The sequence below is a fragment of the Hyla sarda genome, unplaced genomic scaffold, assembly GCF_029499605.1.
Source record: "Hyla sarda isolate aHylSar1 unplaced genomic scaffold, aHylSar1.hap1 scaffold_689, whole genome shotgun sequence".
NCBI lineage: Eukaryota > Metazoa > Chordata > Amphibia > Anura > Hylidae > Hyla > Hyla sarda.
In genome coordinates, this window is record NW_026610706.1 from 112783 (window position 1) to 140072 (window position 27290).

At 43.3% G+C, this 27290-nt stretch overlaps 15 pseudogenes; all 15 read right to left on the reverse strand.

Moving 5' to 3' along the window:
- Nucleotides 1-1243: 1243 nt before the first annotated feature.
- On the reverse strand, nt 1244-1507 carry LOC130343732 (U2 spliceosomal RNA; annotated as a pseudogene).
- Nucleotides 1508-2982: 1475 nt separating this feature from the next.
- Nucleotides 2983-3247, reverse strand: LOC130343767 (U2 spliceosomal RNA; annotated as a pseudogene).
- A 1475-nt stretch (nt 3248-4722) lies between these two features.
- LOC130343777 (U2 spliceosomal RNA) lies at nt 4723-4988 on the reverse strand (annotated as a pseudogene).
- A 1469-nt stretch (nt 4989-6457) lies between these two features.
- Nucleotides 6458-6722, reverse strand: LOC130343768 (U2 spliceosomal RNA; annotated as a pseudogene).
- A 1485-nt stretch (nt 6723-8207) lies between these two features.
- Nucleotides 8208-8471, reverse strand: LOC130343733 (U2 spliceosomal RNA; annotated as a pseudogene).
- Nucleotides 8472-9951: 1480 nt separating this feature from the next.
- On the reverse strand, nt 9952-10215 carry LOC130343734 (U2 spliceosomal RNA; annotated as a pseudogene).
- Nucleotides 10216-11685: 1470 nt separating this feature from the next.
- LOC130343815 (U2 spliceosomal RNA) lies at nt 11686-11949 on the reverse strand (annotated as a pseudogene).
- Nucleotides 11950-13423: 1474 nt separating this feature from the next.
- LOC130343735 (U2 spliceosomal RNA) lies at nt 13424-13687 on the reverse strand (annotated as a pseudogene).
- A 1473-nt stretch (nt 13688-15160) lies between these two features.
- LOC130343737 (U2 spliceosomal RNA) lies at nt 15161-15424 on the reverse strand (annotated as a pseudogene).
- A 1470-nt stretch (nt 15425-16894) lies between these two features.
- On the reverse strand, nt 16895-17158 carry LOC130343738 (U2 spliceosomal RNA; annotated as a pseudogene).
- A 1508-nt stretch (nt 17159-18666) lies between these two features.
- Nucleotides 18667-18930, reverse strand: LOC130343739 (U2 spliceosomal RNA; annotated as a pseudogene).
- Nucleotides 18931-20410: 1480 nt separating this feature from the next.
- LOC130343769 (U2 spliceosomal RNA) lies at nt 20411-20675 on the reverse strand (annotated as a pseudogene).
- Nucleotides 20676-22157: 1482 nt separating this feature from the next.
- LOC130343741 (U2 spliceosomal RNA) lies at nt 22158-22421 on the reverse strand (annotated as a pseudogene).
- Nucleotides 22422-23900: 1479 nt separating this feature from the next.
- LOC130343742 (U2 spliceosomal RNA) lies at nt 23901-24164 on the reverse strand (annotated as a pseudogene).
- A 1492-nt stretch (nt 24165-25656) lies between these two features.
- Nucleotides 25657-25921, reverse strand: LOC130343770 (U2 spliceosomal RNA; annotated as a pseudogene).
- Between the last annotated feature and the right edge of the window lie 1369 nt (nt 25922-27290).

Consider the following 27290-nt stretch of genomic DNA (forward strand, 5'->3'; position numbering starts at 1 on the left):
GCTTTTGCCTGAACCCCCATCACTCCTCCTCTTGCATATAAGACAATATTTCAGATCTGCATATGAAAACAACACGCCTACCTTTGTTGCACATAGCTGCCTGCCTGTCTCTAGTTACCCCACTGGCTGTAGCTGCGTCCCTTCCGACATGGAATAACACCAACTGTAACGATAAACTGAAAATTAACAGTATAAACCTGCATCATTTTGGACTCTGGTATTTGCTGAATCCGGGTGAGCTGACAATCGATGGTGGTGCCGCTGGTGATTCTGGCCTTCTTGGAATCTGTTGGGCCTATGTGTTAGCTCACACATCACTTGGGTATCCATGGTAACTACCACAACATGGTCATCTGCAGTTTACATCTAGCCCGTGGCATTGAATGGCATTTTAAAAGTGCTAAGGGTCCTGGTGCAATAATCCTCCCATGAGGATCAGCCTCAACGGCTTTGTAGATTGCACTCATGTCAGCAACTCCATATACATTTTTTTTTCTTCATGCTTCTTTCTTCATCCTTTTTTCTTTCTGTCATTCAGACTTTCATTCATTCGATCTCTCTCACTCACTTGCTTTAACTCATTTGTTCTCACTCACTCACTCACTCACTCAATCACTCACTCACTCATTCACTCTCACTCACTCTCACTCTCTCACTCACTCGCTCACTAAGTCAGTCTCTCTCTCTCTCTCTCTTTTTCTTTTTATATATATTTTTTTCCGTCTTCTTCTTCTTCTTCTTCTTCTTCTTCAGACCCTGTCATAGCACTAATGCCTTTCCAATACCACCAGCAGATGGAGACACTCCATTGCAACATTGGTTGTGAGCAGCAGTTTCTAAAAACAAATGCCTCATGGCGGATTTCCCATCCATCAATGGATGGTAAATTTTGTTTTTATCATTCACTGACCACAGAAACCAATGCATGGTCAAGCAACAGCAATGACACACCCTTGTGTATAGGCATGAGACCCTCATGTCATTTAACAGGATTCAGCACCACCCACAAGACAGCTACCTGTCATGTCATGTCAAACCTGCACAGGTGTGCTAGATTATTATTATTTAGTTTTATTTTATTTTTTTACACCAATCAGTGTGCAAACATGGTCATTAAAACGCTAAATGAATAGACGTTCATAAACCAGTCAGTGCAACTCATCATTTTGGTCTCCAATTCTCAAACTCAAATTCTCACCCACGGAGGATTAAATGAGAATCTTTCTTGTTTAACACTGGAATGGGGTGGTGCACTGTTCACTACCCGAAGATACTGCCACATCGGGTCAATGCATAGGGCGACAGAAGCAAGCTTCCAAATCAGCTCCCTTTCTCAAAAATCCATTTAATTTATGGTCCCCAGATAGGGAACGTATGTATCAGTATGTGCTCACAAGTCACCCAAGTGCAAGTATTCACACAAAAAAAAACGTGCCTCAGGATGCGATCTGTCGCAAGATCCTTTCTTTTTTTACACTTGATCTAAGCCAAAAGGCCTAGAGGGGATAACCGGGAAAGGGGTGGACCCAACCATGTCCCCTTCATGAGCACTCACATTACTCATAGGAATGGAAGGAAGGCTGGCAGCCAACCAGCCTCCCATACACTTTCTGGGTGGGTGGCAGTCAGCCACCCATACATACATACAGCACAGGCTAAACCCACATCATCACTTAAAAAAAGGACAGGCGACCATTGCACTCTGATGGAGCATTTAGCAATGCAATCCATAGCCTGGCTTTTGCCTGAACCCCCATCACTCCTCCTCTTGCATATAAGACAATATTTCAGATCTGCATATGAAAACAACACACCTACCTTTGTTGCACATAGCTGCCTGCCTGTCTCTAGTTACCCCACTGGCTGTAGCTGCGTCCCTTCCGACATGGAATAACACCAACTGTAACGATAAACTGAAAATTAACAGTATAAACCTGCATCATTTTGGACTCTGGTATTTGCTGAATCCGGGTGACCTGACAATCGATGGTGGTGCCGCTGGTGATTCTGGCCTTCTTGGAATCTGTTGGGCCTATGTGTTAGCTCACACATCACTTGGGTATCCATGGTAACTACCACAACATGGTCATCTGCAGTTTACATCTAGCCCGTGGCATTGAATGGCATTTTAAAAGTGCTAAGGGTCCTGGTGCAATAATCCTCCCATGAGGATCAGCCTCAACGGCTTTGTAGATTGCACTCATGTCAGCAACTCCATATACATTTTTTTTTCTTCATGCTTCTTTCTTCATCCTTTTTTCTTTCTGTCATTCAGACTTTCATTCATTCGATCTCTCTCACTCACTTGCTTTAACTCATTTGTTCTCACTCACTCACTCACTCAATCACTCACTCACTCATTCACTCTCACTCACTCTCACTCTCTCACTCACTCGCTCACTAAGTCAGTCTCTCTCTCTCTCTCTCTTTTTCTTTTTATATATATTTTTTTCCGTCTTCTTCTTCTTCTTCTTCTTCTTCTTCTTCTTCAGACCCTGTCATAGCACTAATGCCTTTCCAATACCACCAGCAGATGGAGACACTCCATTGCAACATTGGTTGTGAGCAGCAGTTTCTAAAAACAAATGCCTCATGGCGGATTTCCCATCCATCAATGGATGGTAAATTTTGTTTTTATCATTCACTGACCACAGAAACCAATGCATGGTCAAGCAACAGCAATGACACACCCTTGTGTATAGGCATGAGACCCTCATGTCATTTAACAGGATTCAGCACCACCCACAAGACAGCTACCTGTCATGTCATGTCAAACCTGCACAGGTGTGCTAGATTATTATTATTTAGTTTTATTTTATTTTTTTACACCAATCAGTGTGCAAACATGGTCATTAAAACGCTAAATGAATAGACGTTCATAAACCAGTCAGTGCAACTCATCATTTTGGTCTCCAATTCTCAAACTCAAATTCTCACCCACGGAGGATTAAATGAGAATCTTTCTTGTTTAACACTGGAATGGGGTGGTGCACTGTTCACTACCCGAAGATACTGCCACATCGGGTCAATGCATAGGGCGACAGAAGCAAGCTTCCAAATCAGCTCCCTTTCTCAAAAATCCATTTAATTTATGGTCCCCAGATAGGGAACGTATGTATCAGTATGTGCTCACAAGTCACCCAAGTGCAAGTATTCACACAAAAAAAAAACGTGCCTCAGGATGCGATCTGTCGCAAGATCCTTTCTTTTTTTACACTTGATCTAAGCCAAAAGGCCTAGAGGGGATAACCGGGAAAGGGGTGGACCCAACCATGTCCCCTTCATGAGCACTCACATTACTCATAGGAATGGAAGGAAGGCTGGCAGCCAACCAGCCTCCCATACACTTTCTGGGTGGGTGGCAGTCAGCCACCCATACATACATACAGCACAGGCTAAACCCACATCATCACTTAAAAAAAGGACAGGCGACCATTGCACTCTGATGGAGCATTTAGCAATGCAATCCATAGCCTGGCTTTTGCCTGAACCCCCATCACTCCTCCTCTTGCATATAAGACAATATTTCAGATCTGCATATGAAAACAACACGCCTACCTTTGTTGCACATAGCTGCCTGCCTGTCTCTAGTTACCCCACTGGCTGTAGCTGCGTCCCTTCCGACATGGAATAACACCAACTGTAACGATAAACTGAAAATTAACAGTATAAACCTGCATCATTTTGGACTCTGGTATTTGCTGAATCCGGGTGACCTGACAATCGATGGTGGTGCCGCTGGTGATTCTGGCCTTCTTGGAATCTGTTGGGCCTATGTGTTAGCTCACACATCACTTGGGTATCCATGGTAACTACCACAACATGGTCATCTGCAGTTTACATCTAGCCCGTGGCATTGAATGGCATTTTAAAAGTGCTAAGGGTCCTGGTGCAATAATCCTCCCATGAGGATCAGCCTCAACGGCTTTGTAGATTGCACTCATGTCAGCAACTCCATATACATTTTTTTTTCTTCATGCTTCTTTCTTCATCCTTTTTTCTTTCTGTCATTCAGACTTTCATTCATTCGATCTCTCTCACTCACTTGCTTTAACTCATTTGTTCTCACTCACTCACTCACTCAATCACTCACTCACTCATTCACTCTCACTCACTCTCACTCTCTCACTCACTCGCTCACTAGGTCAGTCTCTCTCTCTCTCTCTCTTTTTCTTTTTATATATATTTTTTTCCGTCTTCTTCTTCTTCTTCTTCTTCTTCTTCTTCTTCAGACCCTGTCATAGCACTAATGCCTTTCCAATACCACCAGCAGATGGAGACACTCCATTGCAACATTGGTTGTGAGCAGCAGTTTCTAAAAACAAATGCCTCATGGCGGATTTCCCATCCATCAATGGATGGTAAATTTTGTTTTTATCATTCACTGACCACAGAAACCAATGCATGGTCAAGCAACAGCAATGACACACCCTTGTGTATAGGCATGAGACCCTCATGTCATTTAACAGGATTCAGCACCACCCACAAGACAGCTACCTGTCATGTCATGTCAAACCTGCACAGGTGTGCTAGATTATTATTATTTAGTTTTATTTTATTTTTTTACACCAATCAGTGTGCAAACATGGTCATTAAAACGCTAAATGAATAGACGTTCATAAACCAGTCAGTGCAACTCATCATTTTGGTCTCCAATTCTCAAACTCAAATTCTCACCCACGGAGGATTAAATGAGAATCTTTCTTGTTTAACACTGGAATGGGGTGGTGCACTGTTCACTACCCGAAGATACTGCCACATCGGGTCAATGCATAGGGCGACAGAAGCAAGCTTCCAAATCAGCTCCCTTTCTCAAAAATCCATTTAATTTATGGTCCCCAGATAGGGAACGTATGTATCAGTATGTGCTCACAAGTCACCCAAGTGCAAGTATTCACACAAAAAAAAAAACGTGCCTCAGGATGCGATCTGTCGCAAGATCCTTTCTTTTTTTACACTTGATCTAAGCCAAAAGGCCTAGAGGGGATAACCGGGAAAGGGGTGGACCCAACCATGTCCCCTTCATGAGCACTCACATTACTCATAGGAATGGAAGGAAGGCTGGCAGCCAACCAGCCTCCCATACACTTTCTGGGTGGGTGGCAGTCAGCCACCCATACATACATACAGCACAGGCTAAACCCACATCATCACTTAAAAAAAGGACAGGCGACCATTGCACTCTGATGGAGCATTTAGCAATGCAATCCATAGCCTGGCTTTTGCCTGAACCCCCATCACTCCTCCTCTTGCATATAAGACAATATTTCAGATCTGCATATGAAAACAACACGCCTACCTTTGTTGCACATAGCTGCCTGCCTGTCTCTAGTTACCCCACTGGCTGTAGCTGCGTCCCTTCCGACATGGAATAACACCAACTGTAACGATAAACTGAAAATTAACAGTATAAACCTGCATCATTTTGGACTCTGGTATTTGCTGAATCCGGGTGACCTGACAATCGATGGTGGTGCCGCTGGTGATTCTGGCCTTCTTGGAATCTGTTGGGCCTATGTGTTAGCTCACACATCACTTGGGTATCCATGGTAACTACCACAACATGGTCATCTGCAGTTTACATCTAGCCCGTGGCATTGAATGGCATTTTAAAAGTGCTAAGGGTCCTGGTGCAATAATCCTCCCATGAGGATCAGCCTCAACGGCTTTGTAGATTGCACTCATGTCAGCAACTCCATATACATTTTTTTTTCTTCATGCTTCTTTCTTCATCCTTTTTTCTTTCTGTCATTCAGACTTTCATTCATTCGATCTCTCTCACTCACTTGCTTTAACTCATTTGTTCTCACTCACTCACTCACTCAATCACTCACTCACTCATTCACTCTCACTCACTCTCACTCTCTCACTCACTCGCTCACTAAGTCAGTCTCTCTCTCTCTCTCTCTTTTTCTTTTTATATATATTTTTTTCCGTCTTCTTCTTCTTCTTCTTCTTCTTCTTCAGACCCTGTCATAGCACTAATGCCTTTCCAATACCACCAGCAGATGGAGACACTCCATTGCAACATTGGTTGTGAGCAGCAGTTTCTAAAAACAAATGCCTCATGGCGGATTTCCCATCCATCAATGGATGGTAAATTTTGTTTTTATCATTCACTGACCACAGAAACCAATGCATGGTCAAGCAACAGCAATGACACACCCTTGTGTATAGGCATGAGACCCTCATGTCATTTAACAGGATTCAGCACCACCCACAAGACAGCTACCTGTCATGTCATGTCAAACCTGCACAGGTGTGCTAGATTATTATTATTTAGTTTTATTTTATTTTTTTACACCAATCAGTGTGCAAACATGGTCATTAAAACGCTAAATGAATAGACGTTCATAAACCAGTCAGTGCAACTCATCATTTTGGTCTCCAATTCTCAAACTCAAATTCTCACCCACGGAGGATTAAATGAGAATCTTTCTTGTTTAACACTGGAATGGGGTGGTGCACTGTTCACTACCCGAAGATACTGCCACATCGGGTCAATGCATAGGGCGACAGAAGCAAGCTTCCAAATCAGCTCCCTTTCTCAAAAATCCATTTAATTTATGGTCCCCAGATAGGGAACGTATGTATCAGTATGTGCTCACAAGTCACCCAAGTGCAAGTATTCACACAAAAAAAAAACGTGCCTCAGGATGCGATCTGTCGCAAGATCCTTTCTTTTTTTACACTTGATCTAAGCCAAAAGGCCTAGAGGGGATAACCGGGAAAGGGGTGGACCCAACCATGTCCCCTTCATGAGCACTCACATTACTCATAGGAATGGAAGGAAGGCTGGCAGCCAACCAGCCTCCCATACACTTTCTGGGTGGGTGGCAGTCAGCCACCCATACATACATACAGCACAGGCTAAACCCACATCATCACTTAAAAAAAGGACAGGCGACCATTGCACTCTGATGGAGCATTTAGCAATGCAATCCATAGCCTGGCTTTTGCCTGAACCCCCATCACTCCTCCTCTTGCATATAAGACAATATTTCAGATCTGCATATGAAAACAACACGCCTACCTTTGTTGCACATAGCTGCCTGCCTGTCTCTAGTTACCCCACTGGCTGTAGCTGCGTCCCTTCCGACATGGAATAACACCAACTGTAACGATAAACTGAAAATTAACAGTATAAACCTGCATCATTTTGGACTCTGGTATTTGCTGAATCCGGGTGACCTGACAATCGATGGTGGTGCCGCTGGTGATTCTGGCCTTCTTGGAATCTGTTGGGCCTATGTGTTAGCTCACACATCACTTGGGTATCCATGGTAACTACCACAACATGGTCATCTGCAGTTTACATCTAGCCCGTGGCATTGAATGGCATTTTAAAAGTGCTAAGGGTCCTGGTGCAATAATCCTCCCATGAGGATCAGCCTCAACGGCTTTGTAGATTGCACTCATGTCAGCAACTCCATATACATTTTTTTTTCTTCATGCTTCTTTCTTCATCCTTTTTTCTTTCTGTCATTCAGACTTTCATTCATTCGATCTCTCTCACTCACTTGCTTTAACTCATTTGTTCTCACTCACTCACTCACTCACTCAATCACTCACTCACTCATTCACTCTCACTCACTCTCACTCTCTCACTCACTCGCTCACTAAGTCAGTCTCTCTCTCTCTCTCTCTTTTTCTTTTTATATATATTTTTTTCCGTCTTCTTCTTCTTCTTCTTCTTCTTCTTCTTCTTCTTCTTCAGACCCTGTCATAGCACTAATGCCTTTCCAATACCACCAGCAGATGGAGACACTCCATTGCAACATTGGTTGTGAGCAGCAGTTTCTAAAAACAAATGCCTCATGGCGGATTTCCCATCCATCAATGGATGGTAAATTTTGTTTTTATCATTCACTGACCACAGAAACCAATGCATGGTCAAGCAACAGCAATGACACACCCTTGTGTATAGGCATGAGACCCTCATGTCATTTAACAGGATTCAGCACCACCCACAAGACAGCTACCTGTCATGTCATGTCAAACCTGCACAGGTGTGCTAGATTATTATTATTTAGTTTTATTTTATTTTTTTACACCAATCAGTGTGCAAACATGGTCATTAAAACGCTAAATGAATAGACGTTCATAAACCAGTCAGTGCAACTCATCATTTTGGTCTCCAATTCTCAAACTCAAATTCTCACCCACGGAGGATTAAATGAGAATCTTTCTTGTTTAACACTGGAATGGGGTGGTGCACTGTTCACTACCCGAAGATACTGCCACATCGGGTCAATGCATAGGGCGACAGAAGCAAGCTTCCAAATCAGCTCCCTTTCTCAAAAATCCATTTAATTTATGGTCCCCAGATAGGGAACGTATGTATCAGTATGTGCTCACAAGTCACCCAAGTGCAAGTATTCACACAAAAAAAAACGTGCCTCAGGATGCGATCTGTCGCAAGATCCTTTCTTTTTTTACACTTGATCTAAGCCAAAAGGCCTAGAGGGGATAACCGGGAAAGGGGTGGACCCAACCATGTCCCCTTCATGAGCACTCACATTACTCATAGGAATGGAAGGAAGGCTGGCAGCCAACCAGCCTCCCATACACTTTCTGGGTGGGTGGCAGTCAGCCACCCATACATACATACAGCACAGGCTAAACCCACATCATCACTTAAAAAAAGGACAGGCGACCATTGCACTCTGATGGAGCATTTAGCAATGCAATCCATAGCCTGGCTTTTGCCTGAACCCCCATCACTCCTCCTCTTGCATATAAGACAATATTTCAGATCTGCATATGAAAACAACACGCCTACCTTTGTTGCACATAGCTGCCTGCCTGTCTCTAGTTACCCCACTGGCTGTAGCTGCGTCCCTTCCGACATGGAATAACACCAACTGTAACGATAAACTGAAAATTAACAGTATAAACCTGCATCATTTTGGACTCTGGTATTTGCTGAATCCGGGTGACCTGACAATCGATGGTGGTGCCGCTGGTGATTCTGGCCTTCTTGGAATCTGTTGGGCCTATGTGTTAGCTCACACATCACTTGGGTATCCATGGTAACTACCACAACATGGTCATCTGCAGTTTACATCTAGCCCGTGGCATTGAATGGCATTTTAAAAGTGCTAAGGGTCCTGGTGCAATAATCCTCCCATGAGGATCAGCCTCAACGGCTTTGTAGATTGCACTCATGTCAGCAACTCCATATACATTTTTTTTTCTTCATGCTTCTTTCTTCATCCTTTTTTCTTTCTGTCATTCAGACTTTCATTCATTCGATCTCTCTCACTCACTTGCTTTAACTCATTTGTTCTCACTCACTCACTCACTCACTCACTCAATCACTCACTCACTCATTCACTCTCACTCACTCTCACTCTCTCACTCACTCGCTCACTAAGTCAGTCTCTCTCTCTCTCTCTCTTTTTCTTTTTATATATATTTTTTTCCGTCTTCTTCTTCTTCTTCTTCTTCTTCTTCTTCAGACCCTGTCATAGCACTAATGCCTTTCCAATACCACCAGCAGATGGAGACACTCCATTGCAACATTGGTTGTGAGCAGCAGTTTCTAAAAACAAATGCCTCATGGCGGATTTCCCATCCATCAATGGATGGTAAATTTTGTTTTTATCATTCACTGACCACAGAAACCAATGCATGGTCAAGCAACAGCAATGACACACCCTTGTGTATAGGCATGAGACCCTCATGTCATTTAACAGGATTCAGCACCACCCACAAGACAGCTACCTGTCATGTCATGTCAAACCTGCACAGGTGTGCTAGATTATTATTATTTAGTTTTATTTTATTTTTTTACACCAATCAGTGTGCAAACATGGTCATTAAAACGCTAAATGAATAGACGTTCATAAACCAGTCAGTGCAACTCATCATTTTGGTCTCCAATTCTCAAACTCAAATTCTCACCCACGGAGGATTAAATGAGAATCTTTCTTGTTTAACACTGGAATGGGGTGGTGCACTGTTCACTACCCGAAGATACTGCCACATCGGGTCAATGCATAGGGCGACAGAAGCAAGCTTCCAAATCAGCTCCCTTTCTCAAAAATCCATTTAATTTATGGTCCCCAGATAGGGAACGTATGTATCAGTATGTGCTCACAAGTCACCCAAGTGCAAGTATTCACACAAAAAAAAACGTGCCTCAGGATGCGATCTGTCGCAAGATCCTTTCTTTTTTTACACTTGATCTAAGCCAAAAGGCCTAGAGGGGATAACCGGGAAAGGGGTGGACCCAACCATGTCCCCTTCATGAGCACTCACATTACTCATAGGAATGGAAGGAAGGCTGGCAGCCAACCAGCCTCCCATACACTTTCTGGGTGGGTGGCAGTCAGCCACCCATACATACATACAGCACAGGCTAAACCCACATCATCACTTAAAAAAAGGACAGGCGACCATTGCACTCTGATGGAGCATTTAGCAATGCAATCCATAGCCTGGCTTTTGCCTGAACCCCCATCACTCCTCCTCTTGCATATAAGACAATATTTCAGATCTGCATATGAAAACAACACGCCTACCTTTGTTGCACATAGCTGCCTGCCTGTCTCTAGTTACCCCACTGGCTGTAGCTGCGTCCCTTCCGACATGGAATAACACCAACTGTAACGATAAACTGAAAATTAACAGTATAAACCTGCATCATTTTGGACTCTGGTATTTGCTGAATCCGGGTGACCTGACAATCGATGGTGGTGCCGCTGGTGATTCTGGCCTTCTTGGAATCTGTTGGGCCTATGTGTTAGCTCACACATCACTTGGGTATCCATGGTAACTACCACAACATGGTCATCTGCAGTTTACATCTAGCCCGTGGCATTGAATGGCATTTTAAAAGTGCTAAGGGTCCTGGTGCAATAATCCTCCCATGAGGATCAGCCTCAACGGCTTTGTAGATTGCACTCATGTCAGCAACTCCATATACATTTTTTTTTCTTCATGCTTCTTTCTTCATCCTTTTTTCTTTCTGTCATTCAGACTTTCATTCATTCGATCTCTCTCACTCACTTGCTTTAACTCATTTGTTCTCACTCACTCACTCACTCACTCAATCACTCACTCACTCATTCACTCTCACTCACTCTCACTCTCTCACTCACTCGCTCACTAAGTCAGTCTCTCTCTCTCTCTCTCTTTTTCTTTTTATATATATTTTTTTCCGTCTTCTTCTTCTTCTTCTTCTTCTTCAGACCCTGTCATAGCACTAATGCCTTTCCAATACCACCAGCAGATGGAGACACTCCATTGCAACATTGGTTGTGAGCAGCAGTTTCTAAAAACAAATGCCTCATGGCGGATTTCCCATCCATCAATGGATGGTAAATTTTGTTTTTATCATTCACTGACCACAGAAACCAATGCATGGTCAAGCAACAGCAATGACACACCCTTGTGTATAGGCATGAGACCCTCATGTCATTTAACAGGATTCAGCACCACCCACAAGACAGCTACCTGTCATGTCATGTCAAACCTGCACAGGTGTGCTAGATTATTATTATTTAGTTTTATTTTATTTTTTTACACCAATCAGTGTGCAAACATGGTCATTAAAACGCTAAATGAATAGACGTTCATAAACCAGTCAGTGCAACTCATCATTTTGGTCTCCAATTCTCAAACTCAAATTCTCACCCACGGAGGATTAAATGAGAATCTTTCTTGTTTAACACTGGAATGGGGTGGTGCACTGTTCACTACCCGAAGATACTGCCACATCGGGTCAATGCATAGGGCGACAGAAGCAAGCTTCCAAATCAGCTCCATTTCTCAAAAATCCATTTAATTTATGGTCCCCAGATAGGGAACGTATGTATCAGTATGTGCTCACAAGTCACCCAAGTGCAAGTATTCACACAAAAAAAAACGTGCCTCAGGATGCGATCTGTCGCAAGATCCTTTCTTTTTTTACACTTGATCTAAGCCAAAAGGCCTAGAGGGGATAACCGGGAAAGGGGTGGACCCAACCATGTCCCCTTCATGAGCACTCACATTACTCATAGGAATGGAAGGAAGGCTGGCAGCCAACCAGCCTCCCATACACTTTCTGGGTGGGTGGCAGTCAGCCACCCATACATACATACAGCACAGGCTAAACCCACATCATCACTTAAAAAAAGGACAGGCGACCATTGCACTCTGATGGAGCATTTAGCAATGCAATCCATAGCCTGGCTTTTGCCTGAACCCCCATCACTCCTCCTCTTGCATATAAGACAATATTTCAGATCTGCATATGAAAACAACACGCCTACCTTTGTTGCACATAGCTGCCTGCCTGTCTCTAGTTACCCCACTGGCTGTAGCTGCGTCCCTTCCGACATGGAATAACACCAACTGTAACGATAAACTGAAAATTAACAGTATAAACCTGCATCATTTTGGACTCTGGTATTTGCTGAATCCGGGTGACCTGACAATCGATGGTGGTGCCGCTGGTGATTCTGGCCTTCTTGGAATCTGTTGGGCCTATGTGTTAGCTCACACATCACTTGGGTATCCATGGTAACTACCACAACATGGTCATCTGCAGTTTACATCTAGCCCGTGGCATTGAATGGCATTTTAAAAGTGCTAAGGGTCCTGGTGCAATAATCCTCCCATGAGGATCAGCCTCAACGGCTTTGTAGATTGCACTCATGTCAGCAACTCCATATACATTTTTTTTTCTTCATGCTTCTTTCTTCATCCTTTTTTCTTTCTGTCATTCAGACTTTCATTCATTCGATCTCTCTCACTCACTTGCTTTAACTCATTTGTTCTCACTCACTCACTCACTCACTCACTCAATCACTCACTCACTCATTCACTCTCACTCACTCTCACTCTCTCACTCACTCGCTCACTAAGTCAGTCTCTCTCTCTCTCTCTCTTTTTCTTTTTATATATATTTTTTTCCGTCTTCTTCTTCTTCTTCTTCTTCTTCAGACCCTGTCATAGCACTAATGCCTTTCCAATACCACCAGCAGATGGAGACACTCCATTGCAACATTGGTTGTGAGCAGCAGTTTCTAAAAACAAATGCCTCATGGCGGATTTCCCATCCATCAATGGATGGTAAATTTTGTTTTTATCATTCACTGACCACAGAAACCAATGCATGGTCAAGCAACAGCAATGACACACCCTTGTGTATAGGCATGAGACCCTCATGTCATTTAACAGGATTCAGCACCACCCACAAGACAGCTACCTGTCATGTCATGTCAAACCTGCACAGGTGTGCTAGATTATTATTATTTAGTTTTATTTTATTTTTTTACACCAATCAGTGTGCAAACATGGTCATTAAAACGCTAAATGAATAGACGTTCATAAACCAGTCAGTGCAACTCATCATTTTGGTCTCCAATTCTCAAACTCAAATTCTCACCCACGGAGGATTAAATGAGAATCTTTCTTGTTTAACACTGGAATGGGGTGGTGCACTGTTCACTACCCGAAGATACTGCCACATCGGGTCAATGCATAGGGCGACAGAAGCAAGCTTCCAAATCAGCTCCCTTTCTCAAAAATCCATTTAATTTATGGTCCCCAGATAGGGAACGTATGTATCAGTATGTGCTCACAAGTCACCCAAGTGCAAGTATTCACACAAAAAAAAACGTGCCTCAGGATGCGATCTGTCGCAAGATCCTTTCTTTTTTTACACTTGATCTAAGCCAAAAGGCCTAGAGGGGATAACCGGGAAAGGGGTGGACCCAACCATGTCCCCTTCATGAGCACTCACATTACTCATAGGAATGGAAGGAAGGCTGGCAGCCAACCAGCCTCCCATACACTTTCTGGGTGGGTGGCAGTCAGCCACCCATACATACATACAGCACAGGCTAAACCCACATCATCACTTAAAAAAAGGACAGGCGACCACTGCTCTCTGATGGAGCATTTAGCAATGCAATCCATAGCCTGGCTTTTGCCTGAACCCCCATCACTCCTCCTCTTGCATATAAGACAATATTTCAGATCTGCATATGAAAACAACACGCCTACCTTTGTTGCACATAGCTGCCTGCCTGTCTCTAGTTACCCCACTGGCTGTAGCTGCGTCCCTTCCGACATGGAATAACACCAACTGTAACGATAAACTGAAAATTAACAGTATAAACCTGCATCATTTTGGACTCTGGTATTTGCTGAATCCGGGTGACCTGACAATCGATGGTGGTGCCGCTGGTGATTCTGGCCTTCTTGGAATCTGTTGGGCCTATGTGTTAGCTCACACATCACTTGGGTATCCATGGTAACTACCACAACATGGTCATCTGCAGTTTACATCTAGCCCGTGGCATTGAATGGCATTTTAAAAGTGCTAAGGGTCCTGGTGCAATAATCCTCCCATGAGGATCAGCCTCAACGGCTTTGTAGATTGCACTCATGTCAGCAACTCCATATACATTTTTTTTTCTTCATGCTTCTTTCTTCATCCTTTTTTCTTTCTGTCATTCAGACTTTCATTCATTCGATCTCTCTCACTCACTTGCTTTAACTCATTTGTTCTCACTCACTCACTCACTCACTCAATCACTCACTCACTCATTCACTCTCACTCACTCTCACTCTCTCACTCACTCGCTCACTAAGTCAGTCTCTCTCTCTCTCTCTCTTTTTCTTTTTATATATATTTTTTTCCGTCTTCTTCTTCTTCTTCTTCTTCTTCTTCAGACCCTGTCATAGCACTAATGCCTTTCCAATACCACCAGCAGATGGAGACACTCCATTGCAACATTGGTTGTGAGCAGCAGTTTCTAAAAACAAATGCCTCATGGCGGATTTCCCATCCATCAATGGATGGTAAATTTTGTTTTTATCATTCACTGACCACAGAAACCAATGCATGGTCAAGCAACAGCAATGACACACCCTTGTGTATAGGCATGAGACCCTCATGTCATTTAACAGGATTCAGCACCACCCACAAGACAGCTACCTGTCATGTCATGTCAAACCTGCACAGGTGTGCTAGATTATTATTATTTAGTTTTATTTTATTTTTTTACACCAATCAGTGTGCAAACATGGTCATTAAAACGCTAAATGAATAGACGTTCATAAACCAGTCAGTGCAACTCATCATTTTGGTCTCCAATTCTCAAACTCAAATTCTCACCCACGGAGGATTAAATGAGAATCTTTCTTGTTTAACACTGGAATGGGGTGGTGCACTGTTCACTACCCGAAGATACTGCCACATCGGGTCAATGCATAGGGCGACAGAAGCAAGCTTCCAAATCAGCTCCCTTTCTCAAAAATCCATTTAATTTATGGTCCCCAGATAGGGAACGTATGTATCAGTATGTGCTCACAAGTCACCCAAGTGCAAGTATTCACACAAAAAAAAACGTGCCTCAGGATGCGATCTGTCGCAAGATCCTTTCTTTTTTTACACTTGATCTAAGCCAAAAGGCCTAGAGGGGATAACCGGGAAAGGGGTGGACCCAACCATGTCCCCTTCATGAGCACTCACATTACTCATAGGAATGGAAGGAAGGCTGGCAGCCAACCAGCCTCCCATACACTTTCTGGGTGGGTGGCAGTCAGCCACCCATACATACATACAGCACAGGCTAAACCCACATCATCACTTAAAAAAAGGACAGGCGACCATTGCACTCTGATGGAGCATTTAGCAATGCAATCCATAGCCTGGCTTTTGCCTGAACCCCCATCACTCCTCCTCTTGCATATAAGACAATATTTCAGATCTGCATATGAAAACAACACGCCTACCTTTGTTGCACATAGCTGCCTGCCTGTCTCTAGTTACCCCACTGGCTGTAGCTGCGTCCCTTCCGACATGGAATAACACCAACTGTAACGATAAACTGAAAATTAACAGTATAAACCTGCATCATTTTGGACTCTGGTATTTGCTGAATCCGGGTGACCTGACAATCGATGGTGGTGCCGCTGGTGATTCTGGCCTTCTTGGAATCTGTTGGGCCTATGTGTTAGCTCACACATCACTTGGGTATCCATGGTAACTACCACAACATGGTCATCTGCAGTTTACATCTAGCCCGTGGCATTGAATGGCATTTTAAAAGTGCTAAGGGTCCTGGTGCAATAATCCTCCCATGAGGATCAGCCTCAACGGCTTTGTAGATTGCACTCATGTCAGCAACTCCATATACATTTTTTTTTCTTCATGCTTCTTTCTTCATCCTTTTTTCTTTCTGTCATTCAGACTTTCATTCATTCGATCTCTCTCACTCACTTGCTTTAACTCATTTGTTCTCACTCACTCACTCACTCACTCAATCACTCACTCACTCATTCACTCTCACTCACTCTCACTCTCTCACTCACTCGCTCACTAAGTCAGTCTCTCTCTCTCTCTCTCTTTTTCTTTTTATATATATTTTTTTCCGTCTTCTTCTTCTTCTTCTTCTTCTTCAGACCCTGTCATAGCACTAATGCCTTTCCAATACCCCCAGCAGATGGAGACACTCCATTGCAACATTGGTTGTGAGCAGCAGTTTCTAAAAACAAATGCCTCATGGCGGATTTCCCATCCATCAATGGATGGTAAATTTTGTTTTTATCATTCACTGACCACAGAAACCAATGCATGGTCAAGCAACAGCAATGACACACCCTTGTGTATAGGCATGAGACCCTCATGTCATTTAACAGGATTCAGCACCACCCACAAGACAGCTACCTGTCATGTCATGTCAAACCTGCACAGGTGTGCTAGATTATTATTATTTAGTTTTATTTTATTTTTTTACACCAATCAGTGTGCAAACATGGTCATTAAAACGCTAAATGAATAGACGTTCATAAACCAGTCAGTGCAACTCATCATTTTGGTCTCCAATTCTCAAACTCAAATTCTCACCCACGGAGGATTAAATGAGAATCTTTCTTGTTTAACACTGGAATGGGGTGGTGCACTGTTCACTACCCGAAGATACTGCCACATCGGGTCAATGCATAGGGCGACAGAAGCAAGCTTCCAAATCAGCTCCCTTTCTCAAAAATCCATTTAATTTATGGTCCCCAGATAGGGAACGTATGTATCAGTATGTGCTCACAAGTCACCCAAGTGCAAGTATTCACACAAAAAAAAACGTGCCTCAGGATGCGATCTGTCGCAAGATCCTTTCTTTTTTTACACTTGATCTAAGCCAAAAGGCCTAGAGGGGATAACCGGGAAAGGGGTGGACCCAACCATGTCCCCTTCATGAGCACTCACATTACTCATAGGAATGGAAGGAAGGCTGGCAGCCAACCAGCCTCCCATACACTTTCTGGGTGGGTGGCAGTCAGCCACCCATACATACATACAGCACAGGCTAAACCCACATCATCACTTAAAAAAAGGACAGGCGACCATTGCACTCTGATGGAGCATTTAGCAATGCAATCCATAGCCTGGCTTTTGCCTGAACCCCCATCACTCCTCCTCTTGCATATAAGACAATATTTCAGATCTGCATATGAAAACAACACGCCTACCTTTGTTGCACATAGCTGCCTGCCTGTCTCTAGTTACCCCACTGGCTGTAGCTGCGTCCCTTCCGACATGGAATAACACCAACTGTAACGATAAACTGAAAATTAACAGTATAAACCTGCATCATTTTGGACTCTGGTATTTGCTGAATCCGGGTGACCTGACAATCGATGGTGGTGCCGCTGGTGATTCTGGCCTTCTTGGAATCTGTTGGGCCTATGTGTTAGCTCACACATCACTTGGGTATCCATGGTAACTACCACAACATGGTCATCTGCAGTTTACATCTAGCCCGTGGCATTGAATGGCATTTTAAAAGTGCTAAGGGTCCTGGTGCAATAATCCTCCCATGAGGATCAGCCTCAACGGCTTTGTAGATTGCACTCATGTCAGCAACTCCATATACATTTTTTTTTCTTCATGCTTCTTTCTTCATCCTTTTTTCTTTCTGTCATTCAGACTTTCATTCATTCGATCTCTCTCACTCACTTGCTTTAACTCATTTGTTCTCACTCACTCACTCACTCAATCACTCACTCACTCATTCACTCTCACTCACTCTCACTCTCTCACTCACTCGCTCACTAAGTCAGTCTCTCTCTCTCTCTCTCTTTTTCTTTTTATATATATTTTTTTCCGTCTTCTTCTTCTTCTTCTTCTTCTTCTTCTTCTTCTTCTTCTTCTTCTTCTTCTTCTTCTTCTTCTTCAGACCCTGTCATAGCACTAATGCCTTTCCAATACCACCAGCAGATGGAGACACTCCATTGCAACATTGGTTGTGAGCAGCAGTTTCTAAAAACAAATGCCTCATGGCGGATTTCCCATCCATCAATGGATGGTAAATTTTGTTTTTATCATTCACTGACCACAGAAACCAATGCATGGTCAAGCAACAGCAATGACACACCCTTGTGTATAGGCATGAGACCCTCATGTCATTTAACAGGATTCAGCACCACCCACAAGACAGCTACCTGTCATGTCATGTCAAACCTGCACAGGTGTGCTAGATTATTATTATTTAGTTTTATTTTATTTTTTTACACCAATCAGTGTGCAAACATGGTCATTAAAACGCTAAATGAATAGACGTTCATAAACCAGTCAGTGCAACTCATCATTTTGGTCTCCAATTCTCAAACTCAAATTCTCACCCACGGAGGATTAAATGAGAATCTTTCTTGTTTAACACTGGAATGGGGTGGTGCACTGTTCACTACCCGAAGATACTGCCACATCGGGTCAATGCATAGGGCGACAGAAGCAAGCTTCCAAATCAGCTCCCTTTCTCAAAAATCCATTTAATTTATGGTCCCCAGATAGGGAACGTATGTATCAGTATGTGCTCACAAGTCACCCAAGTGCAAGTATTCACACAAAAAAAAACGTGCCTCAGGATGCGATCTGTCGCAAGATCCTTTCTTTTTTTACACTTGATCTAAGCCAAAAGGCCTAGAGGGGATAACCGGGAAAGGGGTGGACCCAACCATGTCCCCTTCATGAGCACTCACATTACTCATAGGAATGGAAGGAAGGCTGGCAGCCAACCAGCCTCCCATACACTTTCTGGGTGGGTGGCAGTCAGCCACCCATACATACATACAGCACAGGCTAAACCCACATCATCACTTAAAAAAAGGACAGGCGACCATTGCACTCTGATGGAGCATTTAGCAATGCAATCCATAGCCTGGCTTTTGCCTGAACCCCCATCACTCCTCCTCTTGCATATAAGACAATATTTCAGATCTGCATATGAAAACAACACGCCTACCTTTGTTGCACATAGCTGCCTGCCTGTCTCTAGTTACCCCACTGGCTGTAGCTGCGTCCCTTCCGACATGGAATAACACCAACTGTAACGATAAACTGAAAATTAACAGTATAAACCTGCATCATTTTGGACTCTGGTATTTGCTGAATCCGGGTGACCTGACAATCGATGGTGGTGCCGCTGGTGATTCTGGCCTTCTTGGAATCTGTTGGGCCTATGTGTTAGCTCACACATCACTTGGGTATCCATGGTAACTACCACAACATGGTCATCTGCAGTTTACATCTAGCCCGTGGCATTGAATGGCATTTTAAAAGTGCTAAGGGTCCTGGTGCAATAATCCTCCCATGAGGATCAGCCTCAACGGCTTTGTAGATTGCACTCATGTCAGCAACTCCATATACATTTTTTTTTCTTCATGCTTCTTTCTTCATCCTTTTTTCTTTCTGTCATTCAGACTTTCATTCATTCGATCTCTCTCACTCACTTGCTTTAACTCATTTGTTCTCACTCACTCACTCACTCACTCACTCAATCACTCACTCACTCATTCACTCTCACTCACTCTCACTCTCTCACTCACTCGCTCACTAAGTCAGTCTCTCTCTCTCTCTCTCTTTTTCTTTTTATATATATTTTTTTCCGTCTTCTTCTTCTTCTTCTTCTTCTTCTTCTTCAGACCCTGTCATAGCACTAATGCCTTTCCAATACCACCAGCAGATGGAGACACTCCATTGCAACATTGGTTGTGAGCAGCAGTTTCTAAAAACAAATGCCTCATGGCGGATTTCCCATCCATCAATGGATGGTAAATTTTGTTTTTATCATTCACTGACCACAGAAACCAATGCATGGTCAAGCAACAGCAATGACACACCCTTGTGTATAGGCATGAGACCCTCATGTCATTTAACAGGATTCAGCACCACCCACAAGACAGCTACCTGTCATGTCATGTCAAACCTGCACAGGTGTGCTAGATTATTATTATTTAGTTTTATTTTATTTTTTTACACCAATCAGTGTGCAAACATGGTCATTAAAACGCTAAATGAATAGACGTTCATAAACCAGTCAGTGCAACTCATCATTTTGGTCTCCAATTCTCAAACTCAAATTCTCACCCACGGAGGATTAAATGAGAATCTTTCTTGTTTAACACTGGAATGGGGTGGTGCACTGTTCACTACCCGAAGATACTGCCACATCGGGTCAATGCATAGGGCGACAGAAGCAAGCTTCCAAATCAGCTCCCTTTCTCAAAAATCCATTTAATTTATGGTCCCCAGATAGGGAACGTATGTATCAGTATGTGCTCACAAGTCACCCAAGTGCAAGTATTCACACAAAAAAAAAACGTGCCTCAGGATGCGATCTGTCGCAAGATCCTTTCTTTTTTTACACTTGATCTAAGCCAAAAGGCCTAGAGGGGATAACCGGGAAAGGGGTGGACCCAACCATGTCCCCTTCATGAGCACTCACATTACTCATAGGAATGGAAGGAAGGCTGGCAGCCAACCAGCCTCCCATACACTTTCTGGGTGGGTGGCAGTCAGCCACCCATACATACATACAGCACAGGCTAAACCCACATCATCACTTAAAAAAAGGACAGGCGACCATTGCACTCTGATGGAGCATTTAGCAATGCAATCCATAGCCTGGCTTTTGCCTGAACCCCCATCACTCCTCCTCTTGCATATAAGACAATATTTCAGATCTGCATATGAAAACAACACGCCTACCTTTGTTGCACATAGCTGCCTGCCTGTCTCTAGTTACCCCACTGGCTGTAGCTGCGTCCCTTCCGACATGGAATAACACCAACTGTAACGATAAACTGAAAATTAACAGTATAAACCTGCATCATTTTGGACTCTGGTATTTGCTGAATCCGGGTGACCTGACAATCGATGGTGGTGCCGCTGGTGATTCTGGCCTTCTTGGAATCTGTTGGGCCTATGTGTTAGCTCACACATCACTTGGGTATCCATGGTAACTACCACAACATGGTCATCTGCAGTTTACATCTAGCCCGTGGCATTGAATGGCATTTTAAAAGTGCTAAGGGTCCTGGTGCAATAATCCTCCCATGAGGATCAGCCTCAACGGCTTTGTAGATTGCACTCATGTCAGCAACTCCATATACATTTTTTTTTCTTCATGCTTCTTTCTTCATCCTTTTTTCTTTCTGTCATTCAGACTTTCATTCATTCGATCTCTCTCACTCACTTGCTTTAACTCATTTGTTCTCACTCACTCACTCACTCACTCAATCACTCACTCACTCATTCACTCTCACTCACTCTCACTCTCTCACTCACTCGCTCACTAAGTCAGTCTCTCTCTCTCTCTCTCTTTTTCTTTTTATATATATTTTTTTCCGTCTTCTTCTTCTTCTTCTTCTTCTTCTTCTTCTTCTTCAGACCCTGTCATAGCACTAATGCCTTTCCAATACCACCAGCAGATGGAGACACTCCATTGCAACATTGGTTGTGAGCAGCAGTTTCTAAAAACAAATGCCTCATGGCGGATTTCCCATCCATCAATGGATGGTAAATTTTGTTTTTATCATTCACTGACCACAGAAACCAATGCATGGTCAAGCAACAGCAATGACACACCCTTGTGTATAGGCATGAGACCCTCATGTCATTTAACAGGATTCAGCACCACCCACAAGACAGCTACCTGTCATGTCATGTCAAACCTGCACAGGTGTGCTAGATTATTATTATTTAGTTTTATTTTATTTTTTTACACCAATCAGTGTGCAAACATGGTCATTAAAACGCTAAATGAATAGACGTTCATAAACCAGTCAGTGCAACTCATCATTTTGGTCTCCAATTCTCAAACTCAAATTCTCACCCACGGAGGATTAAATGAGAATCTTTCTTGTTTAACACTGGAATGGGGTGGTGCACTGTTCACTACCCGAAGATACTGCCACATCGGGTCAATGCATAGGGCGACAGAAGCAAGCTTCCAAATCAGCTCCCTTTCTCAAAAATCCATTTAATTTATGGTCCCCAGATAGGGAACGTATGTATCAGTATGTGCTCACAAGTCACCCAAGTGCAAGTATTCACACAAAAAAAAACGTGCCTCAGGATGCGATCTGTCGCAAGATCCTTTCTTTTTTTACACTTGATCTAAGCCAAAAGGCCTAGAGGGGATAACCGGGAAAGGGGTGGACCCAACCATGTCCCCTTCATGAGCACTCACATTACTCATAGGAATGGAAGGAAGGCTGGCAGCCAACCAGCCTCCCATACACTTTCTGGGTGGGTGGCAGTCAGCCACCCATACATACATACAGCACAGGCTAAACCCACATCATCACTTAAAAAAAGGACAGGCGACCATTGCACTCTGATGGAGCATTTAGCAATGCAATCCATAGCCTGGCTTTTGCCTGAACCCCCATCACTCCTCCTCTTGCATATAAGACAATATTTCAGATCTGCATATGAAAACAACACGCCTACCTTTGTTGCACATAGCTGCCTGCCTGTCTCTAGTTACCCCACTGGCTGTAGCTGCGTCCCTTCCGACATGGAATAACACCAACTGTAACGATAAACTGAAAATTAACAGTATAAACCTGCATCATTTTGGACTCTGGTATTTGCTGAATCCGGGTGACCTGACAATCGATGGTGGTGCCGCTGGTGATTCTGGCCTTCTTGGAATCTGTTGGGCCTATGTGTTAGCTCACACATCACTTGGGTATCCATGGTAACTACCACAACATGGTCATCTGCAGTTTACGTCTAGCCCGTGGCATTGAATGGCATTTTAAAAGTGCTAAGGGTCCTGGTGCAATAATCCTCCCATGAGGATCAGCCTCAACGGCTTTGTAGATTGCACTCATGTCAGCAACTCCATATACATTTTTTTTTCTTCATGCTTCTTTCTTCATCCTTTTTTCTTTCTGTCATTCAGACTTTCATTCATTCGATCTCTCTCACTCACTTGCTTTAACTCATTTGTTCTCACTCACTCACTCACTCACTCAATCACTCACTCACTCATTCACTCTCACTCACTCTCACTCTCTCACTCACTCGCTCACTAAGTCAGTCTCTCTCTCTCTCTCTCTTTTTCTTTTTATATATATTTTTTTCCGTCTTCTTCTTCTTCTTCTTCTTCTTCTTCTTCTTCAGACCCTGTCATAGCACTAATGCCTTTCCAATACCACCAGCAGATGGAGACACTCCATTGCAACATTGGTTGTGAGCAGCAGTTTCTAAAAACAAATGCCTCATGGCGGATTTCCCATCCATCAATGGATGGTAAATTTTGTTTTTATCATTCACTGACCACAGAAACCAATGCATGGTCAAGCAACAGCAATGACACACCCTTGTGTATAGGCATGAGACCCTCATGTCATTTAACAGGATTCAGCACCACCCACAAGACAGCTACCTGTCATGTCATGTCAAACCTGCACAGGTGTGCTAGATTATTATTATTTAGTTTTATTTTATTTTTTTACACCAATCAGTGTGCAAACATGGTCATTAAAACGCTAAATGAATAGACGTTCATAAACCAGTCAGTGCAACTCATCATTTTGGTCTCCAATTCTCAAACTCAAATTCTCACCCACGGAGGATTAAATGAGAATCTTTCTTGTTTAACACTGGAATGGGGTGGTGCACTGTTCACTACCCGAAGATACTGCCACATCGGGTCAATGCATAGGGCGACAGAAGCAAGCTTCCAAATCAGCTCCCTTTCTCAAAAATCCATTTAATTTATGGTCCCCAGATAGGGAACGTATGTATCAGTATGTGCTCACAAGTCACCCAAGTGCAAGTATTCACACAAAAAAAAACGTGCCTCAGGATGCGATCTGTCGCAAGATCCTTTCTTTTTTTACACTTGATCTAAGCCAAAAGGCCTAGAGGGGATAACCGGGAAAGGGGTGGACCCAACCATGTCCCCTTCATGAGCACTCACATTACTCATAGGAATGGAAGGAAGGCTGGCAGCCAACCAGCCTCCCATACACTTTCTGGGTGGGTGGCAGTCAGCCACCCATACATACATACAGCACAGGCTAAACCCACATCATCACTTAAAAAAAGGACAGGCGACCATTGCACTCTGATGGAGCATTTAGCAATGCAATCCATAGCCTGGCTTTTGCCTGAACCCCCATCACTCCTCCTCTTGCATATAAGACAATATTTCAGATCTGCATATGAAAACAACACGCCTACCTTTGTTGCACATAGCTGCCTGCCTGTCTCTAGTTACCCCACTGGCTGTAGCTGCGTCCCTTCCGACATGGAATAACACCAACTGTAACGATAAACTGAAAATTAACAGTATAAACCTGCATCATTTTGGACTCTGGTATTTGCTGAATCCGGGTGACCTGACAATCGATGGTGGTGCCGCTGGTGATTCTGGCCTTCTTGGAATCTGTTGGGCCTATGTGTTAGCTCACACATCACTTGGGTATCCATGGTAACTACCACAACATGGTCATCTGCAGTTTACATCTAGCCCGTGGCACTGAATGGCATTTTAAAAGTGCTAAGGGTCCTGGTGCAATAATCCTCCCATGAGGATCAGCCTCAACGGCTTTGTAGATTGCACTCATGTCAGCAACTCCATATACATTTTTTTTTCTTCATGCTTCTTTCTTCATCCTTTTTTCTTTCTGTCATTCAGACTTTCATTCATTCGATCTCTCTCACTCACTTGCTTTAACTCATTTGTTCTCACTCACTCACTCACTCACTCACTCAATCACTCACTCACTCATTCACTCTAACTCACTCTCACTCTCTCACTCACTCGCTCACTAAGTCAGTCTCTCTCTCTCTCTCTCTTTTTCTTTTTATATATATTTTTTTCCGTCTTCTTCTTCTTCTTCTTCTTCTTCTTCTTCTTCTTCTTCTTCAGACCCTGTCATAGCACTAATGCCTTTCCAATACCACCAGCAGATGGAGACACTCCATTGCAACATTGGTTGTGAGCAGCAGTTTCTAAAAACAAATGCCTCATGGCGGATTTCCCATCCATCAATGGATGGTAAATTTTGTTTTTATCATTCACTGACCACAGAAACCAATGCATGGTCAAGCAACAGCAATGACACACCCTTGTGTATAGGCATGAGACCCTCATGTCATTTAACAGGATTCAGCACCACCCACAAGACAGCTACCTGTCATGTCATGTCAAACCTGCACAGGTGTGCTAGATTATTATTATTTAGTTTTATTTTATTTTTTTACACCAATCAGTGTGCAAACATGGTCATTAAAACGCTAAATGAATAGACGTTCATAAACCAGTCAGTGCAACTCATCATTTTGGTCTCCAATTCTCAAACTCAAATTCTCACCCACGGAGGATTAAATGAAAATCTTTCTTGTTTAACACTGGAATGGGGTGGTGCACTGTTCACTACCCGAAGATACTGCCACATCGGGTCAATGCATAGGGCGACAGAAGCAAGCTTCCAAATCAGCTCCCTTTCTCAAAAATCCATTTAATTTATGGTCCCCAGATAGGGAACGTATGTATCAGTATGTGCTCACAAGTCACCCAAGTGCAAGTATTCACACAAAAAAAAAACGTGCCTCAGGATGCGATCTGTCGCAAGATCCTTTCTTTTTTTACACTTGATCTAAGCCAAAAGGCCTAGAGGGGATAACCGGGAAAGGGGTGGACCCAACCATGTCCCCTTCATGAGCACTCACATTACTCATAGGAATGGAAGGAAGGCTGGCAGCCAACCAGCCTCCCATACACTTTCTGGGTGGGTGGCAGTCAGCCACCCATACATACATACAGCACAGGCTAAACCCACATCATCACTTAAAAAAAGGACAGGCGACCATTGCACTCTGATGGAGCATTTAGCAATGCAATCCATAGCCTGGCTTTTGCCTGAACCCCCATCACTCCTCCTCTTGCATATAAGACAATATTTCAGATCTGCATATGAAAACAACACGCCTACCTTTGTTGCACATAGCTGCCTGCCTGTCTCTAGTTACCCCACTGGCTGTAGCTGCGTCCCTTCCGACATGGAATAACACCAACTGTAACGATAAACTGAAAATTAACAGTATAAACCTGCATCATTTTGGACTCTGGTATTTGCTGAATCCGGGTGACCTGACAATCGATGGTGGTGCCGCTGGTGATTCTGGCCTTCTTGGAATCTGTTGGGCCTATGTGTTAGCTCACACATCACTTGGGTATCCATGGTAACTACCACAACATGGTCATCTGCAGTTTACGTCTAGCCCGTGGCATTGAATGGCATTTTAAAAGTGCTAAGGGTCCTGGTGCAATAATCCTCCCATGAGGATCAGCCTCAACGGCTTTGTAGATTGCACTCATGTCAGCAACTCCATATACATTTTTTTTTCTTCATGCTTCTTTCTTCATCCTTTTTTCTTTCTGTCATTCAGACTTTCATTCATTCGATCTCTCTCACTCACTTGCTTTAACTCATTTGTTCTCACTCACTCACTCACTCACTCAATCACTCACTCACTCATTCACTCTCACTCACTCTCACTCTCTCACTCACTCGCTCACTAAGTCAGTCTCTCTCTCTCTCTCTCTTTTTCTTTTTATATATATTTTTTTCCGTCTTCTTCTTCTTCTTCTTCTTCTTCTTCAGACCCTGTCATAGCACTAATGCCTTTCCAATACCACCAGCAGATGGAGACACTCCATTGCAACATTGGTTGTGAGCAGCAGTTTCTAAAAACAAATGCCTCATGGCGGATTTCCCATCCATCAATGGATGGTAAATTTTGTTTTTATCATTCACTGACCACAGAAACCAATGCATGGTCAAGCAACAGCAATGACACACCCTTGTGTATAGGCATGAGACCCTCATGTCATTTAACAGGATTCAGCACCACCCACAAGACAGCTACCTGTCATGTCATGTCAAACCTGCACAGGTGTGCTAGATTATTATTATTTAGTTTTATTTAATTTTTTTACACCAATCAGTGTGCAAACATGGTCATTAAAACGCTAAATGAATAGACGTTC